The sequence below is a fragment of the Oryx dammah genome, unplaced genomic scaffold (assembly GCF_014754425.2).
Source record: "Oryx dammah isolate SB20612 unplaced genomic scaffold, SCBI_Odam_1.1 HiC_scaffold_1, whole genome shotgun sequence".
Taxonomy (NCBI): domain Eukaryota; kingdom Metazoa; phylum Chordata; class Mammalia; order Artiodactyla; family Bovidae; genus Oryx; species Oryx dammah.
The window spans coordinates 13,271,435-13,292,655 of record NW_024070185.1 but is presented as its reverse complement, the minus strand read 5'-3'; the positions used below and the strand labels follow the sequence as shown (position 1 = coordinate 13,292,655).

The following is a 21,221-nucleotide window of genomic DNA, read 5'->3' as shown; positions in this document are numbered from 1 at the left end:
AACATTGTGTTTTATACAGATATCTGGAATTGTGAGACATAAACCCCTCAACCACCAAACATGCAGGTGGGCCTACCTCTGCAAATTATCCCATTTATTTAAACACAGAAGGGTTTCAGTTCAGTTTAGTTCAGTCACATTCGTGTCCAACTCTTTGTGACCCCATCAATCACAGCACACCAGGCCTCCCTGTCCATCACCAACTCTTGGAGTTCACTCAGACTCAACGTCCATCAAGTCAGTGATGCCATCGAACCATCTCATCCTCTGTGTCCCCTTCTCTTCCTGCCCCCAATCCCTCCCAGCATCAGAGTCTTTTCCAATGAGTCAACTCTTCACATGAGGTGGCCAGAGTATTGAAGTTTCAGCTTCAGCATCAGTTCTTCCAATGAGTATTCAGGACTGATTTCCTTTAGGATGGACTGGTTGGATCTCCTTGCAGTCCAAGGGACTTTCAAGAGTCTTCTCCAACACCACAGTTCAAAAGCATCAGTTTATGAGTTAACTAAAAGTTTGTAACCTTCATTAACTTTTCTATATAACTTTTTCTTTCTTCCTCTCTATTATGTTTCTTTCTTGATTTATTTTTGTTTTGATATTTAGTATTTCCCTTCTTCTACTTATTTTGCATGTAGTCTTATTTTTCTAATCCATTTATTTAACATGGCCTTATTGATCACTGATTTATCTATGTTCTTTAATACAGCCAGTTATAGAAAAATATCCTTATTAGTAGTACTTTACCTGGGATTTCTATGGAAGGGATGAATCCACATCGTGCTGCGATTCATGGGGTCGCAAAGAGTTGGACACGAATGAGCAACTGAACTGACTGAACTGACTGAACGTGCATTCAATAACATTTTGGAATGTTGTGTGTGTGTGTGTGTGTTTCCACTCATCTCAAGGTATTTTCTCATTTCTGTTGTGACTTCCTCTTTGATTCACTGTTTTTTATATAACTGTTATATTTAAAGTCCACATGGCTATAAATTTCCCACATTTCCATCTGTTATTTTCTAATTTCCTTACACTATGGTCTGAGAATACCCATTGAATGATTTTGATCTTCTTATATTTATGTTTTATGACCTAACATACAGTCTTTCTTGAAGAAAGTTTCATATATATTTGAAAAAAATGCTACCCTGTACCTTGTGTGGAACGTTCTATATGTGTCTATTAGGTCTAACTGTATTATAGTGTTGTGTTGCTTAGTTCTTCTAGTTTGCTGTTGATCTGCCTTTTTATGCTATTTGCTATCAAAGGTGGTTTATCATTCTCCTGAATTTTATATTTGTCTCATTTCTCTAATTTTGATTTATATGTTTTGGTACTTTGTTATTGTATGCATTTACAAAGTCTATTAATGTTATATTTTCTTGACTGACACTTTCCTCATTTCCAAATGTCCTCTTAGTATGCAGTATCAACTTTATCTTAAAATTTCTTCTATTTAACTACTGTCACTACAGGGTTTTTTTTGTTTGTTTGTTTTTTCAATTACTGTTTGCATCCTAAAGGAAATCAAACCAGAATATTCACTGGAAGAACTGATACTGAAGCTGAAGCTCCAATACTCTCTGGCCACCTGATATGAAGAGTCAACTCATTGGCAAAGATCCTACTGCTGGGAAAGATTGAGGGGAGGAAGAGTAGGGGATGACAAAGGATGAGATGGTTAGATGGTCCATCACTAACTCAATGGACAGGAATCTGAGCAAACTCCAGGAGATGGTGAAGGACAGCAAAGCCTAGAGTACTACAGTCCATAGGGTCATAAAGAGAAGGACATGATTTGGTGACTGAACAACAATTTGCATCCTATATGATTTTCTACTCTTTTACTTTTAAATAAATGTAGCGATTTTCAGACATTTCTTTCTTTCTGCTTCTTTTGCCCTATTGTCTTCCTCTGAGATTTCACTGTGCATAAGTTTACATGCTCACTGTTGCCCCATGGGTCTCTGAAGCTCTGTTCTTCTACACTAGTTCTCAGTTTCTAAGACTGGATATTATAAGTTTATCTATCTTCAAGGTCACCCATTGTGATTGCAAATCTGCTGTTGACACCTTAGTACATTTTTTAATTTTAGTTTTTGTACTTTCCAACATGATACTTTCCAATTGGCTCTATTTTATGATTTCTATATCTTTACCAATATTCTCTAATTAATGAGATAACCTTATATATTTGTCAATTCTTCAGAAGTTTTTTACTTTAGTTCTTTTAACATATTTAAAACAGCCAATTTATGTTTTTCGTTTAGTAAAATCTAATATTTGTGCTTCCTCCAGGACTATTTCTATTGATTTTTTATTACCTATGTATGGGTCATGATTCCTTGTTTCTTTACCTACTTAATATAATTTTCATTTGTTGAAAAAAGTGAAATTTTAAATAACATATAACAACTCTGGAACAAAGATTCTCCACACCGCCCCCACCCCTGGGTTTGTTGTTACGGCTGTTTACTTATTTAGGTGCTTTCCTGAATTAATAGCTTAAACTCTATATTTGCCAGCCATAGCAACTGAAGTCTCAGCTTAGTTAGTTTAATGATCAGATAATGACTGGAGCAAGATTATCTTAAATGCTTCAAACAAATAATTCTAGCATTTGCTGAGGGACTCTGTGTGCAGTTTAGCGCATATCCTCAATGTTCAGACAGGAAGTTTATGGCTCTGGCTAGACTTCACTTTGCCTGCATGGATACTTAAGATCAGCCAGAAAGGAGAGCTAAGGGCATCCTTAGCTCTTTCCTCAGCAAACATATACCTCTGGAGATGCGCAGTCTTACACATGTATGTGACCTTCTTAATTCCTAGGAGTATGCTGAAACTTTTCCAAATGCCCTTTGGGTATCTCCATCCATAGGTTTTTTGTTTTTGTTTTTTCATTTTAAATAATCATCAGCCTTACATCATCCTCAAAAGTTAGCAGCATCTCAGGCAGCTGAACTGGTAACCAGTTGCTACAAAATTGTTTTTTTAAAACAAACAAACAAAAACAAGCTGAAGGCCATTGTTATCTTTGCAATGTCTCTCAGTAAGGTCAAATAAAGAAAAGTCTGGTGAGTGGTGTTTTACAGCAAATCATTACACAGGTCCAGTAATGACCGCTCTGTGGATATAGGACTTTGGGCGAGCTCCAGTTCTGTTGTGTTCCGTCCACCGGCTTCTAAGCTCTGAGTTTTCATAACCATTTCAGGCTGCAGGTGTTCAAGGCTATCCCAGAGCTGAGGGGACAGAAATTGGAATAAAAATATTTGCAATACCACTCTTACAAAATTACAAAGCTCACTATCCTTACCTAGATTTAACCATTTTTTGAAGAAATGCTCCCAAGATTGTTGCACATTCTGGTTAACTTCCCAAGTACTGAAAAAGTTGATGTTGAACAATTTTTGCCAATACTTTCACTGTTTTTTTTGTAAAAAAAGATAAGTTTTCTGGAAGTCCTTCCACCATTCCCAGTGGAACATTCCCATCTCTCTTTTACATCTTTGAATATCTATATTTTTAGTTTCATTTTCTTTGGAACACCAGTTTCACATTTTTTTACATTTATATTTTTATACCCTTAATTATTGTATAGGTTGCTCCTCTACCATTTAAAGTCGTAATTTCCTCCATCTTTTCCACAATATTTCTGACTGTATTTAACATCATATGTGCTTTACTGCTCCCAGTTTACCATTCAGCTCTACTTAACATTTTAATTTTTATAAAAATATTTCTATTTTCACCTTTACTTCTTTGAATCTCTATTTTCTCAGAATCTCATTTCTGAGGCCATGTAACTCTTATTTGAAAAGAAAAATTAAGCCTAGCATTTCTTTGAAATTCTAGAGATGTTTTCCCTAAACTCTGCTCCTATTTCACTGAAAATCATAATGAGAAAAATATCTTTTCATCTTCCATTTGCAAGTGTTTATTCCTGCCTTTTTTTCTTTGATATCATTACATAAGTCTTGAAAGTTCTTTTGTCAATACTACTCATTTTTTGAATGAGTGCAATTTTCCTCAAAACTATCATGATGAAGAGTGGGAGGATAAATCACAGCTTCAATTCACATTGTTATATCCAACAGCTTCTTGCCAAATCTTATTTCCTTTGCCTTAGGAGCACATCTTCACTATTCAGTTATTTAATGTGCATAGAATGATACATGTCCACTTGATATCATCATATAGCCATTGCTGCCTTCTCTCTTTTATTTATTTTGAGAAAGCCTGAAAATCTTAGTAAGAGACTATGAAACATGGTTCTACCTAGCTTCCCAGTAATGTATTCATGTAGAACTCCCTGCATTGCGTCTTGTCCAAGGTCTTTGATCTATTTTAATCACTGATCTTTGGATATATATTTGGTTGGCTAAAAATCTCCTTTGATTTTAAAATATTATTATTATTATTTTTTGATGATTAACATTTAATTGTATAACAATTGGCTTTACTGTTTAAGATCTGAAGCAGTATTTGTCCTATCTCAATTTCTGCTTTATTTTGATCCTTCTACTCCAGTATAGACTTCCCTGGTGGCTCAGATGGTATAGTGTCTGTCTACAATGTGGGAGATCTGGGTTTAATCTCTGGGTCGGGAAGTTCCCTGGAGAAGGAAATGGCAACCCACTCCAGTACTCTTGCCTAGAAAATCCCATGGATGGAGGACCCTGGTGTCCATTGGGTTGCAAAGAGTCGGACACGACTGAGCCACTTCACTTCACTTCACTCCAATATATGGCACAGATGAATAACACTGATTTTGGATGACAGCTACTTTTCCGTTAAAATATTAAAATTATTCCTTTCCTCCTTTCATCCCTCCCACTATTCCCCCCTCCTTAATTCCTCCTCTGCTATTAAAAAAAAAAAAAAAACCTTCAAAGATAAGGTTCAGAGAAATTATAGTAACATGAACTTATCTTTTTAAGAAGTCTCCCTTTTAAGAACTTATCTTTTAAGAAGTCTCTCTCAAGAGTTAAAATCTAACTATTGAGACTTCACTGCTAGTTTCATTATTTCTCATACTCTCACTTCTTAACACACAACAAACTCAACACCATCACACTGAAATACATGTACCTAAATCTGATTGTTTTCTACCTAATTAGAGCATATATATTCATTAGTTCAACTGATGCTAACAAAGCTTGTTTTGTCTTTCCCTTGAAATGCTCTCTTTATTTGACTTCAAGAGATTAAAAGTTTCTATTTCAATATGCCTTCTTTTTAGTTATTTATTTATTTTAATCTTATCATGTTTCATTTACTTTTGGTTATTTTAATGATTCATGTCTAGGTCTTCTTTTTCTCTTAGTCTAAGTATAATACTTTCCTTAGCCAATTGAAACCACATCTATTTTTGTAAACAAGTCATTTATAGACTGTCGCAAGTCATAATATATATTCCCATTTCAAACTTCTGAGTTCTCTATCTCTAATACCTTGAATACTTACTTCTCTACAGGTACCTCAGTACAGTATTACCTATGCAAATTACAGTTGGTAATTAAATTGAAATAATTTAGCTAAAATGTGTTTGCTATTTTCTAGTTTAACAACTTAGGCCAATGGCAGGGTGTTTAAGCTATTGAGATGGCCAAAAAGTTCAAGAAACCTGAATGAAACTTTTAGCCAAAGCTATGAGACTGTAAAAACAAAAATACAATGGAAAAAATCAGTGGTAGAGACAGAAATGTGGTCCACTGGAAAAGGGAATGGCAAACCACTTCAGTATTCTTGCCTTGAGAACCCCATGAACAGTATGAAAGGGCAAAATGATAGGATACTGAAAGAGGAACTCCCCAGGTCAGTAGGTGCCCAATATGCTACTGGAGATCAGTGGAGAAATAACTCCAGAAAGAATGAAGGGATGGAGCCAAAGCAAAATCAATACCCAACTGTGGATGTGACTGGTGATAGAAGCAAGGTCCAATGCTGTGAAGAGCAATATTGCATAGGAACCTGGAATGTCAGGTCCATGAATCAAGGCAAATTGGAAGTGGTCAAACAAGAGATGGCAAGAGTGAACATCGACATTCTAGGTATCAGCAAACTAAAATGGACTGGAATGGGTGAATTTAACTCAGATGACCATTATATCTACTACTGCGGGCAGGAATCCCTCAGAAGAAATGGAGTAGCCATCATGGTCAACAAAAGAGTCTGGAATGCAGTACTTGGATGCAAACTCAAAAAAGACAAAATGATCTCTGTTGTTTTCCAAGGCAAACCATTCAATATCACAGTAATCCAAGTCTATGCCCCAACCAGTAATGCTGAAGAAGCTGAAGTTGAACGGTTCTATGAAGACCTAGAAGACCTTTTAGAACTAAAACGCAAAAGAGATGTCTTTTTCATTATAGGGTGCCAGGAGCCAGCGTGAGGAACTCCGCCCATGGCAAAGGTCACAAGGAAGGAGGCTTCGGCATATGAAAAGGCAGGATCGAGCCTCAGGAAACCCCCTGTTCCCGAGCATCTACCCCCCAAACCAGGGTCTGCCTATTATGCTCTCACCTATATGGCTGACTTTACTGGGGGCTGACCCTCATTATCTCTCTTGGAGAAGGAGTTAACTTACAGCTCTAAGTCAATAAAATTCCAGGGCGTGACAAGAGTGTTTCAACGTACGAACTCCTCTGAAGGTTATCTAGCCTGCCTGTACAGGTTCGTCTGGCCACATGTGATTGTTTACAGCCTCCCAACAGTGAGAGGTATGAGATGTTTGAGCAGACTGTGGCTCAGATCATGAACTCCTTATTACAAAATTCAGACTCAAATTGAAGAAAGTAGGGAAAACCGCTAGACCATTCAGGTATGACCTACATCAAATCCCTTATGATTATACAGTGGAAGTGAGAAATAGAATTAAGGGCCTAGATCTGACTGATAGAGTGCCTGATGAACTATGGAATGAGGTTCGTGACATTGTACAGGAGACAGGGATCAAGACCATCCCCATGGAAAAGAAATGCAAAAAAGCAAAATGGCTGTCTGGGGAGCCCTTACAAATAGCTGTGAAAAGAAGAGAGATGAAAGCAAAGGAGAAAAGGAAAGATATCAGCATCTGAATGCAGAGTTCCAAAGAATAGCAAGAATAGATAAAAAGCCTTCTTCAGTAATCAATGCAAAGAAATAGAGGAAAACAACAGAATGGGAAAGACTAGAGATTTCTTCAAGAAAATTGGAGATACCCAGGGAACATTTCATGCAAAGATGGGCTCAATAAAGGACAGAAATGGTATGGATCTAACAGAAACAGAAGATATTAAGAAGAGGTGGCAAGAATACATGGAAGAACTTTACAAAAAAGATCTGCACGACCTAGATAATCATGATGATGTGATCACTAATCTAGAGCCAGACATCTTGGAATGTGAAGTCAAGTGGGCCTTAGAAAGCATCACTACAAACAAAGCTAGTGGAGATGATGGAATTCCAGTTGAGTTATTTCAAATCCTGAAAGATGATGCTGTGAAAGTGCTGTACTCAATATGCCAGCAAATTTGGAAAACTCAGCAGTGGCCACAGGACTGGAAAAGGTCAGTTTTCATTCCAATCCCAAAGAAAGGCAATGCCAAAGAATGCTCAAACTACTGCACAAACTACCTCAAAATTCTCCAAGCCAGGCTTCAGCAATACGTGAACCGTGAACTCCCTGATGTTCAAGTCTGTTTTAGAAAAGGCAGAAGAAACAGAGATCAAATTGCCAACATCCGCTGGATCATGGAAAAAGCAAGAGAGTTCCAAAAAAACATCTATTCGTGCTTTATTGACTATACCAAAGCCTTTGACTGTGTGGATCACAATAAACTGTGGAAAATTCTGAAAGAGATGGGAATACCAGACCATCTGACTTGCCTCTTGAGAAACCTATATGCAGGTCAGGAAGCAACAGTTAGAACTGGACATGGAACAACAGACTGGTTTCAAATAGGAAAAGGAGTTTGTCAAGGCTGTATATTGTCACCCTGTTTATTTAATTTCTATGCAGAGTACATCATGAGAAACACTGGACTGGAAGAAACACAAGCTGGAATCAAGATTGCTGAGAGAAATATCAATAACCTCAGATAGGCAGATGACACCACCCTTATGGCAGAAAGTGAAGAGGAACTAAAAAGCCTCTTTGATGAAAGTGAAAGAGGAGACTGAAAACGTTGGCTTAAAGCTCAACATTCAGAAAATGAAGATCATGGCATTCGGTCCCATCACTGCATGGGAAATAGATGGGGAAACAGTGGAAACAGTGTCAAACTTTATTTTTTTGGGCTCCAAATTTCTGCAGATGGTGATTGCAGTCATGAAATTAAAAGACACTTACTGCTTGGAAGAAAAGTTATGACCAACGTACACAGCATATTCAAAAGCAGAGACATTACTTTGCCGACTAAGGTCTGTCTAGTCAAGGCTATGGTTTCTCCTGTGGTCATGTATGGATGTAAGAGTTGGACTATGAAGAAGGCTGAGCACTGAAGTATTGATGCTTTTGAATTGTGATGTTGGAGAAGACTCTTGAGAGTCCCTTGGACTGCAAGGAGATCCAACCAGTCCATTCTGAAGGAGATCAGCCCTGGGATTTCTTTGGAAGGAATGATGCTAAAGCTGAAACTCCAGTACTTTGGCCACCTCATGCAAAGAGCTGACTCATTGGAAAAGACTCTGATCCTGGGAGGGATTGGGGACAAGAGTAGAAGGGACGACCAAGGATGAGATGGCTGGATGGCATCACTGACTCGATGGACATGAGTCTGAGTGAACTCCGGGAGTTGGTGATGGACAGGGAGGCTTGGTGTGCTGCAATTCATGGGATCGCAAAGAGTCGAACACGACTAAGTGACTGAACAGAGAGACGGAAAATATTATATGAATTTTTGCATAAATTATTCCTAGATGGTATATCAATCACCGATCAACTAGAGAGAAAAGCAATAAGATATGTATGTGTGTAAAGATAAACTATATATAGATATATATTGTGTGTTTGCAAGCGTGTGTGTCTGTGTGTGTATGTGCCTGTGCAGATCTATACAGATGGATAGAGAGAGAGAAAGAGAAGCAGAGAGAGAGCGGGGAGAGGGCGGCATTTCATTATGCTATTAAACGAGTTGGCTAACAAGTCCAATTCAAAGGTCAAGGGCAATCAAAAAGGAGGGCAATCATAAGCAGAATGCAATTTACAGACAATTATAGACACAGGTGAAAGCTGCTGTCCACAGGTAAAAATTCTGTTTCTTTTCGTCTTCCTATAGCTCATGGAAAAATCTCAGTGATATTATAAGGCCTTTCGACTTATTTGGGTCCAGCAAAATTAACCAAAATAATCTCCCTTAGTTAAAATGACATCAATTATACCTGTAAAATACCTTCACAAAACAAGTATATTAATGTTTGATTGAATAATTAGAGACAGCCTAGCCAACTTGGCATAAGAAACATCATCACAGTCACAGAGATGGTAAGAAATTATATATATAATATATATAATTCAGTTATAAAAAATTCTGTTCAAAAACTATGAGAATCTTTTTTTTTAAAGTAAAAGTAAATGTTTTAAATGAGCCACTAAACTATTTGTCATAGAAGAGTTTTCTAATAGCTTCAAAATCTAACAAACTTATAGTATGAAAAATCCAGGTTTTTGCTTTATATTTAAATGAGTTTTGTGATATGCCTCCTTCATTGCCTTCTCAATTGTTTGGATATATTTTGTCTTAAATAAATTCCCAATTTAGTTTAATATGTCATTAATTTTGAAAAATAAATGGTCTCAGAGGTTTTCTTTTTTAATCTGTCATAAATAATTTTAAACTCATGTGAAAAAAAATCTATCACAATGGACAGTGTTTCAACTATGTTAGATAGAAAACTTAGATATACTGGGATTTGTAAACAAGAGACTATAATGTCTTCTATACTGCTATGTTCTCATGCAAAGAGTTGACTCATTGGAAAAGACTCTGATGCTGGGAGGGATTGGGGGCAGGAGGAGAATGGGGATGACAGAGGATGAGATGGCTGGATGGCATCACCAACTCGATGGACGTGAGTTTGAGTGAACTCTGGGAGTTGGTGATGGACAGGGAGGCCTGGCATGCTGCAATTCATGGGGTCACAAAGAGTCGGACACGACTGAGCGACTGAAATGAACCGATGTTCTATTGAGTGAAAAAGTGAAAGTGAAAGTCGCTCAGTCATGTCCCACTCTTTGTGACCTCATGGACTATACCATCCATGGAATTCTCAGGCCAGAACACTGGAGTGGATAGCCTTTCCCTTCTCCAGGGGATCTTCCCAACCCAGGAATCAAACCCAGGTCTCCATTGCAGCAAATTCTTTACCTGCTGAGCCACAAGGGAAGCCCAAGTATACTGGAGTGGCTTGCCATTCCCTTCGCCAGGGGAACTCCCAACACATGAATCGAACTGGGGTTTCCTGCATTGCAGGCAGATTCTTTACCAACCAAGCTTTCTAATAGATACTAAAAACTAAAATATGTTTGTATTCACGTTTTCCTTTTTGAATCATTCTATCCCATGGACAGAGGAGTCTAGTGGGCTGCAGTCCATGGGGTCGCTAAGAGTCGGACATGACTAAGCGACTTCACTTTCACTTTTCACTTTCATGCATTGGCAACCCACTCCAGTGTTTTTGCCTGGAGAATCCCAGGGATGGGGAAGCCTGGTGGGCTGCTGTTTATGGGGTCGCACCGAGTTGGACACAACTGAAGCAACTTAGCAGCAGCAGCATAGGCATGGAAGTTGTTGTTTAGTTGCTAAGTCATGTCTGACTCTCTGCGAACCCATGGACTATAGCATGCCAGGCTCTTACATCCATGGGATTACCCAGGTAAGAATACTCGGCTGGGTTACCATTTCCTTACTGACCCAGGGATGCAACCTGTGGCTCCTGCACTGGCAGGCAGATTCTGCATCCCTGAGCTACCAGGGAAGTCCTTGTTGTTTTAATTGTTGGGTTCATGTATGAAAGTAATACAAGAAATAAGTATAAGAATATAATTATTGGAATAATTGCAAGAAATAATCCCCAGTAAATCAAACTGTAGAAAGACATAAAAATTTAAAATACTTTTAAATATTTAATTTGAAACAATTTAAAATATTTAGTTTTAAAATGAGCTGTGGAAGAGTTTTGTAAGTTTTATTGAACTGTTAACTCCAACTTAAGATTTTATTGAAATCAAAAGAATGTTTGGAAATATTTAATAATCAAATAAAATAAGTTAATGGTAATTCAGTTCATATTTCTCACTACTATCACACTGCTTATGAGAAGTTAAATTTGAATCTACAAGGAAAGGAAAATCTAATCTGTGAACAAGCTAGAAAAGTATAACATTAAAACTTTTTATAATAAAAATCAAGAATAAAGCCCTTATACATTATTAAACTACAGAAATATTCATTGTAATAAAGAGAATAATAAAAATTGGCTATATGTCTAACAATAAAAAAATGGAGAATGTTTTGTTGATATTCATTCATTTAGATTTGTTTTCAATTCATATAATATTATTTTTAATGTTAATATTGAGTTGAAACAAGAGTTGGGGAATTCACTTAACTTAGATATAATTTTGAAATAGGTCTGATTTTGCTTCAAAGTTTAATCTACTGTTCTAAAAATGAAAATCTACTTTTTATGAAAGTGAATGAAAATTTCAAAGAAGAATGATGCTGCATACTTAATTCAATTCAGTCACTGAAAAATATGTCTGAAACAACTTGAGTATGTGAATCAATTTTTTTCAAATGTAAATATTATGACATCTAAATACAGAACCAATATTTCTATTGAATGTTTATGTTGTGCTCAGGCACGTCCAACTCTTTGCAGTCCCTTTGACTGTGGCCTATCAGGCTCCTCTGTCCATGGAATTTTCCAGGCAAGAATATTAGAGAAGGTTGCCATTTCTTTTTCCAGAGGATCTTCCCAACCCAGGGACAGAACATGCATCTCTTTGTTTCCTGCATTGCAGGTGGATTCTTTACCACTAGTGCCACCTGAGAAGCCCAACTGAATGTCTAGTACTCAAAGTAAACGGGCTGTAAATATAAAACACTCATTACAAAGATTTTCCCCAGCATCAAGGACTTTTCCAATGAGATGTCTATTTCGCATCAGATAACTAAAATACTGGAGCTTCAGCTTTAGCATCAGTCATTCCAGTCAATATTCAGGGGTGATTTCCCTTAAGATGGACTGGTTTCATTTCCTTGCTGTCCAAGGGACATTCAGGAGTCTTCTCTAGCACCACAGTTGGAAGGCATCAATTCTTTGGCACTCTGCCTTCTTTAAAGTCCAGCTCTCACAACCCCATGTGACCACTGGGAAGACCATACCCTTGACTACACAGACCTTTGTTGGCAGAATAATGCCTCTGCTTTTCAACAGACTGTCTAGGTTTGTCATAGCTTTCCTACCAAGAAGTGATCATCTTCTGATTTCATGGCTGCAGTCACCATCTGTAGTGTTGTCAGAGCCCTAGAAGAGGAAATCTGTCACTATTTTCACCTTTTCCCCTTCTATTTGCCATGGAACAATGGGAGCAGATGCCATGATCTTAGTTTTTTGTTTTTTAATAATTAGTCTTAGCTGGCTCTTTCACACTTCTCCTTCACCCTCATTAAGAAGCTCTTTAGTTTCTCTTCACTAATGGAACACTATTCAGCCACAAAAATAATGCATATGAGTCTGTTTTCTAGTGAGGTGGATGAACCTAGAGTGAGTTATACTGAGTGAAGTAGGTCAGAAAGAGAAAAGGAAATATTGTATATCAGTGCATATATATGGAGTCTAGAAAAAATGGTTATTGATGAACCTATTTGCAGGGAAGATATAGAGACCCAGACATAGATAACTGACTTGTGGACACAGTGGGGGAAGGAGAGATGGAATGAATGGATAAAGTAGCATAGACATATATATTATAAACTACCATGTGTAAAATAGATAGCTAGTGAGAAGTTGCTATAGTACACAGGGAGCCCAGCCAGGCACTCAGATTATCTAGTGAGGCCGGATGGGAGGAAGCTCAGGAGAGAGGCTCAAGAGGGAGGTGAGCCTCCCTCTTGCACATATATGTACATATGTGTACAATTATGACTGATTTGTGTTGTTTTATGGCAGAAACTATTCCAACACTGTAAAGCAATTTTCCTCCAATTAAAAAATAAGCTAAAGATAATTAAATTACCAACAAAAAAAATAGTGGAAAAATCCTTAACAAAGTTAAATACTGTACTAGAAAATCTTCACTTAGTGGAAAGGGAAGGAGTTAAGGAAGAACTGGGGCTTCTCTGGTGACGCAGACAAATAAACAATTTATTGTCTATGGGTCGGGACGATTCCTTGAAGAAGGAAACAGCTACTCACTCCCGTATCGTGGAGGGCTTCATGGACAAAGGAGTCTGGCAATCTACAGTCCATGGGCTCACAAAGAGTTGGATATGACTAAGCAAATAACTTTTAAGGAAGAACAGAAAGGGATAAACATTAGGCATTTGTAAAATGGCAAACATCTAACATCAATATTATTGAATGTGAATAAACAGTGCAGGCAAAATGTAGAATTTGTCAGAGAGGATTAAAAACAAGACATATCTCTATGTTGTCTATTGGAGACAGACTTCAAATGCAACTCTACAAATTGGCTGAAATTAAAAGAATGGGAAAAGAGATAACATGCAAACTGCAAACACATGCATGCTAAAGTCGTTATGCTAATATCTGACAAAACAGACTTTAAAACCAAAGATGCTATTGGAGATTAGGGATTCATTTCTAAATGATATGATAATATATCTGAAAGATTATAAAATACATTTTCCTAACAACAACTCAGAATGTAAAAAGCAAAAACTGGTATCACTAAAGGGAGAAATAATTCAACTCAGTCGTAGTATCAGAGACTTAAATACTTCTTTTTAAATAATGGATATAAAAACAATTAGAAATTAAAATAGAAAATAGAAGACTTTAAGAACATCATAGAAACAACTAGATCTAACAACCAACCACAGAAAATTATAGTTGACAACAGCAGACTACACATTCTTCTTAAGATCACAGAGAATATTCTATATAACAGGTGACATATTATTTCAATTAAATTTAAATTGAAATGATGCAAGTTTGTTTTCTGAACATTATTAAGTGAAATTAGAAATCAGTGACAGTAGAAAAAATGGAATTTGCAAATATGCAGAAATTTTTAAAAAACGCTTCTAAATAACTAATGGGTTAAAGATTAATTCATAACAAATTAAAAATACATTCACATCAAAAAATTAATATATAATATGCACAAATTTACCAGATTCAGCTAAGGCAGTGCTTTGTGGCTCTGATTGCTTATATTAAAAAAAAAAAAAAAAAACAATAACAAAACATTTTAAGATATAAAAAAAAAAAAAAAAAAAAAAAACTAAACTAAATGTAAAGCAAAAAAAGGGAAGTAATTATAAATACTAAAGTGAAAATGAAACAAACTGAGGATAGAAAAACACTAGAGAAAATTAAGGAAATAAAAATTGATCATTTGTAATATCAACAAGAGTGACATAATTTTAGATAGACTGATCAAGGAAAAGAGAGAGGAAAAAAATACTCAAGTGACTGAAACAATTAAAATTATTATTGACCTTTCAGAAATAATAATGATTATATGAAACTATTTTGAGTAATTGTATGCCAAAAAATTAAATAACTTGAATGAAACAGGTTGTTGTTGTTCAGCCACCAAATTCTGTCTGATTCCTTATGACCCCATGGACTGCAGCATGCCAGGGCTTCAAGAGCAGGAAGTAGAACTATGGACATTTTTAAAGGATGTATCCTGAAATCTATATGCTAGCCTGCCCCTTATCTATTTTACCAAACTAATTGCAGGACCTGAAATACTGTAATGAGTCTAAAGAATTGAGTCTTTTATTGGGCAGAAATTTGGGAGGCTATCAACAGCCTAGGCCCCAGATAATAACTGAAGTTCCTTTAGTAAAGAACATAACAACTCACAAAGAGTGAAGAGACTGTCAGGAAAAAACATAACACAGAGAAAAGTAAAACTGATATTAAAGATATAAGCAGATTTGAAAGAAAGAAAACCTCAGAGTCATAATCAGGAAGCTACAGTCAGACTAATTAGACTATTGAGTAGGAACACCAATAATCAATCAAAATTCTAATGTTAAAATAGAATAAGACATAATAACTCAGAAATTCTGGAACTAAAGATCAATAAAGTTCAGTCATCTGACTGGATGATGACTGCCTTGATCCCTTCTGTCTCAGAAAACTGATTTAGTTATTAAGGAAATATGATCATAAATGTGTAAGCATTTACAGCCTTAGTCCAAAGAAGTGATTAGCATTACAAGTCAAGGAAAAATAATTTAACCTATCTCTATCTATCTATCTATCTATCTATCTATGTATTTATATACCTACCGACTTATATAAAATTAAGGACATTAATGTTTGGAGTATGGTGAACTAATGTCATATTTTGGCCTATTTGGAACATCAAAGGACAAAGAAAGAACTCCAAATTTGATGCCTGTAAAATATCTTATCGTGTCTTTCCTAGACACATTCAGCAAGCTAAATAGTATCTCTGTTACCCTGCACTGCCCACATATTCTAGAAGCCACAAATACAGAGCAATAAAGCCTAAACATTTATAGTGTAAATGATCAAATAGCTTTGCATCTATTAACTAACTGACCTTTAATCTATCAGGTTGAAACAAATATTATCTCTATTATGTAGCTGAGGCAACTGAAGAACAACAACAAAGTAAATTTCCTAAAATCGTACAACCCCAGCTTGTAAATGACGGAGATAGGATCCAACTTTGTTCATCTGGCCCCAGGGCCTCTGCTCTCAAATATTATACAGTTTACCCTGATCATCTGAATTCCAGAAAAATCAGGACTTTTGTTGTTGTTGCTGTTATGAAAACCAAAAAAAAAGAATCATTTGAGGAAACAAGTGATCAAGAGCTTAAAATATTAAAGATAGATAAAAGATTAAAATATTTCTATGTAAGTGGAAACAAGGAAGTCATAGGTGAGATAATAAAGTTGGGTAATTGAGTATGTGAAGGAAGGTATTTTGATTTAAGTGACTCCTCCTGACAAAAAGAGGGCACAGGCAAAGAGACAGAGAAAGACAAACAGAAAGCTCAAGGGCATGAGTAGGGTACTGATGGCTGACATTCTTATATTCATTAAAGAATAGATGCAGAAATGACTAACAGATTAAAGCTTATCTTTGAAAGCATCACTACGAACAAAGCTAGTGGAGATGATGGAATTCCTGTTGAGCTGTTTCAAATCCTGAAAGATGATGCTGTGAAAGTGCTGCACTCAATATGCCAGCAAATTTGGAAAACTCAGCAGTGGGCACAGTACTGGAAAAGGTCAGTTTTCATTCCAATCCCAAAGAAAGGCAGTGCCAAAGAATGCTCAAACTACCGCACAATTGCACTCATCTCACATGCTAGTAAAGTAATGCTCAAAATTCTCCAAGCCAGGCTTCAGCAATACGTGAACCGTGAACATCCAGATGTTCAAGCTGGTTTTAGAAAAGGCAGAGGAACCAGAGATCAAATAGCCAACATCTGCTGGATCATGGAAAAAGCAAGAGAGTTCCAGAAAAACGTCTATTTCTGCTTTCTTGACTATGCCAAAGCCTTTGACTGTGTGGATCACAATAAACTGCGGAAAATTCTGAAAGAGATGGGAATATCAGACCACCTGAACTGCCTCTTGAGAAACCTATATGCAGGTCAGGAAGCAACAAGACTGGTTCCAAATAGGAAAAGGAGTACATCAAGGCTGTATATTGTCACCCTGCTTATTTAACTTATATGCAGAGTACATCATGAGAAACACTGGACCAGAAGAAACACAAGCTGGAATCAAGATTGCCGGGAGAAATATCAATAACCTCAAATATGCAGATGACACCACCCTTAGGGCAGAAAGTGAAGAGGAATTAAAAAGCCTCTTGATGAAAGTGAAAGAGGAGAGTGAAAAAGTTGGCTTAAAGCTCAACATTCAGAAAACAAAGATCATGGCATCCAGTCCCATCACTTCATGGGAAATAGATGGGGAAACAGTGGAAACAGTGTCAGACTTTATTTTGGGGGGCCTCCAAAGTCACTGCAGATGGTGACTGCAGCCATGAAATTAAAAGATGCTTACTCCTTGGAAGAAAAGTTATGACCAACCTAGATAGTATATTCAAAAGCAGAGACATTACTTTGCTGACTAAGGTCCATCTAGTCAAGGCTATGGTTTTTCCTGTGGTCATGTATGGATGTGAGAGTTGACTGTGAAGAAGGCTGAGCACCAAAGAATTGATGCTTTTGAAGTGTGTTGTTGGAGAAGACTCTTGAGAGTCCCTTGGACTGCAAGGAGATCCAACCAGTCCGTTCTGAAGGAGATCAGCCCTGGGATTTCTTTGGAGGGAATATGCTAAAGCTGAAACTCCAGTACTTTGGCCACCTCATGCGAAGTGTTGACTCATTGGAAAAGACTCTGATGCTGGGAGGGATTTGGGGCAGGAGGAGAAGGGGATGACAGAGGATGAGATGGCTAGATGGCATCACTGACTCGATGGACATGAGTCTGAGTGAACTCCGGGAGTTGGTGATGGACAGGGAGGCCTGGCGTGCTGCGGTTCATGCGTTCACAAAGAGTCGGAGAAGATTGAGCGACTGAACTGAACTGAATTTGATCCCTACCATGTGTTTAGGTCTTCTTGATGACTAAGCCCACTGATAAAGAGTGTTCTCTTGTTTATCACAAATCATTTAGCTGTGGATCTCAGAGACAACAACTTCCTCCACGCAATTCTTTCAATTCTCTGTGTGGTTCTACTTCTGTGATTGCATTTGCTGGTTCTCTTAGAATCATAGGTTGTTGACACATTTAAACTTCCAATTCTAAATGTACAGATCTTCCCAAAGCTTTGAAGCTCTAATTCCCATATTAAATAATTTATTTCATAACTCACAATAGAGGTTGCTACCATGATAAAATATTTATATACCTAGTATCCTTGTATACCTCACAAGGCAAGAAAATATTTCAACATTGAGTGTGATGTAGATGTTTTGTAGATATAACTTAAAAGACTAAGAATGCTTCCATATCTAGTGTGCTGTAACAGGTAATCACATTGTTTTGAATAATAAAGCTTAAATTCTTGGAATAAATCAGATATATTATAACAACTCAATTTGCTAAAGTTTGTTCATGAGTCTTTGTATCTATGTTCATGGGATTTATTTTCCATTAATGTTCCTATAAGTATAATATCCTCAAGTTAGTATCAGAGTTATACTGGTTTTAAATCTTAACTAATATTGGTATTATATCTTCATTTATTGTTTGTAGTTTCTAGAATGGGAGACTTTTAAATTGAAAATTCATTAGGTAAGAGATTATCCATACATTTTATTTCTTCTCAGTTTTGGTAAGCTAAAACTTACCAAAGTTTTATTACTCAAAGAAATAAATCTGTTTTTCCTGGATTTTCACAGGTTTTGACAAATTTCTTTATTATCTTTTTTATTGTGGGGAGGGCTTGAAAATAGTGATATAACACCCATATGCAAACTTTTGCATAGATATAACACTTTCAAGTCCTTTGGGTAAATATCAAACAATTGCTGGATTATATGAAAATAGCTTGTTTAGTCTTATTAGAAACTGCAAACTGTCTTCCAAAGGTGTCTGTACCTTTTTGCATCCCCTCTAGGAATCAATGAGAAATCCAGTTGCTCCACATTCTCATTGAGGTCCACAACTCGGATAATTTCCTCTATGTCTCGCTGTCCCAGCTGATGACCCCCAGGAGTTTCATCATGGCCTCTCGTAAATCACTGGTGCTTATCTCCCTGTCACCATTGGTGTCAAACTCTCGGAAGGCATCTCACAGTTCCTTTACTCTAATCATATCTACTGTCTCCGCCAGGGGTTTAGGTCCCATTAGCTCCACAAAGTCATTAAAATTCACGTGGTCACCCAGGTTCATATTGATCTGCTGAGACAGCTTGATGAGCTCCATCTCGGTGGGCATGTAACCCGTGGTGTTCATGCAGTTACCCAGGTCCTGGCAGTTGATGTAGCCATCTTCGTCCTTGTCAAATTTTCTGATGGCCTCCCTGAGCTCTTCAATCTCCTCTGGCCACAGAAATCTGTCAGGCTGCCTGTTCTCTGTGAAGCCCTTATGCAGGAAGATGAAAGCTGGGTCCAGCAGGTTGTGCATGACCACAGAGTTCTGAGCCAGCATCAGGAGGGGCCTGGGAAGCTCACCGCTGGCTGCCAGCCCCTCCTCACTTATCTGCACCACTGTGTAGCTGGTCTCCTCTTGGCACATCTTCCTTCAGAGACAGACCAGTGGAGACTTGACACAGTTGTCCATCCTAAGCTGAGGCAGCCCCTTTCAGGATCTCTGGGTCCATGAAGGAGGCTCCCAGGGGCTATGAGACCTGAGTCCGGGTCCCCGCCAACTCCAGCCTCCCTCTGCCTGCACCGTTCTTCTTCCAAGAATGGCTGAGTCCTCTCTCCTGTGCCTGTGCTCTCTTACTCTTCTGCCTGCTCCAGCTCCCTTATTTTTTTTTTTTTTTTGATGGATTGTGTATGTGTTCCTGTATGTGGATTTAATTTTCTGGACACCTCCTTAAGGAGATGAAGGCAGGAGGGGAGAGTGAAGGCACAGAGAAAATCACCTGGACAGCTGATGGCACAGGGCAGCTGAGCTGGAGAAGGCTGTGGGATCATCTACCCAGCTGAAAGGGTCTTTTAGATGTATGTGTCTTTTAGAAATATTTTCTCCCAGTATATGGCATGGCTTCTAATTCTCATCACATTGACTTTTACTTGGCGGCTTTTTTTTTCAATTGTAATGATGTCTAGCATATCTGCTATTTCTTTCATGATCATACCTTTGCTGTTAAATATATAAAGCCATCACTATATCTAAGGTCATCTAGGTTAACTCCTATGTTGTCTTTTAGTTTTGTACTTTACATTTAAGTGTGTAATACATTTTTAGTTTAGGGTTTTTTTTTTGTTTGTTTTTTGTTTTTTTAAGGCGGTAAGGTCTCTGTCACATTTTTTTGTTTGTTTGTTTGCATGTGCCTATCCAGGTTTTGGGGTTTTTTTGTTTTGTTTTGCTTTGTGCTGCACACATTTTGATGTATCTTTCTGCTATCAACATATATTTTTTTCTTACATTTTGTTTCATCACAATCTTGATTACTGAGATAATCCAAGATTGAACTTTAATCATTGAAAATGCTTGTATACTAATAGTTCACATTTATTCCAAAATTATACCTATGTACAGTCAATAAAATTGTATAAAATATATATTTAGGAAAAGTTATTTTGCTTTTGTTTTAAATGAGGGATAACTAGAGGTTTTCCCACCAAATGCACCAAAAGATGTAAAACTGGTAGAGATTTTGATCAAGCAAATTATATAAAGTCAAAGAATAATTGCTGTCAAGATTTATGTCTAAGTGTGGCTCATTTTTTTAGAATACAGTTATCTAGGAGACAGCTATTACCTAAATAGCAGGGTATTCTTTACTGTGAAAGCATGTTCTCAGAAGAGATAGTGAGATGTTCCTATGTGCATAGATGTAAAGAAAATCAATGAACATGTCCTGTAGAGCAGTGTCCCCAGTCAACTATGAGATTTATCTTACAAATTAAACATGCTTCTCTAGTGGATTAATACCATCAAATTTTTTGCCATTAAAACTAGTCCTTGAAACAAAATTCTTCATTGAAATATGGTCTTGGTTACTGACTAAAATTGGGAAAGTATGTGTACAAGACCCCTGCTGCTGCTGCTAAGTCACTCCAGTCGTGTCCGACTCTGTGCGACCCCATAGACGGCAGCCCACCAGGCTCCCCCATCCCTGGGATTCTCCAGGCAAGAACACTGGAGTGGGTTGCCATTTCCTTCTCCAATGCAGGAAAGTGAAAAGTGAAAGTGAAGTCACTCATAGAAATGGTAAAACTTTGGTATTCCCTATCTTTTTCTTTTAGGGTAATCGGTTATTTAAAGGTAAAGGGAAAATAACAGCATGACTTACTACAGAGTTAGTGGCAACAGTGAAGCACCTACAGAACCTTGGAAGCAAAGGACCATATAACTTGCACCATAAGCTT

The 21,221-nt window shown here is 37.2% G+C and overlaps 1 pseudogene; it reads right to left on the bottom strand.

The window, feature by feature from the left end:
* Window positions 1–18,739: 18,739 nt before the first annotated feature.
* LOC120865177 lies at window positions 18,740–19,461 on the bottom strand (annotated as a pseudogene).
* Between the last annotated feature and the right edge of the window lie 1,760 nt (window positions 19,462–21,221).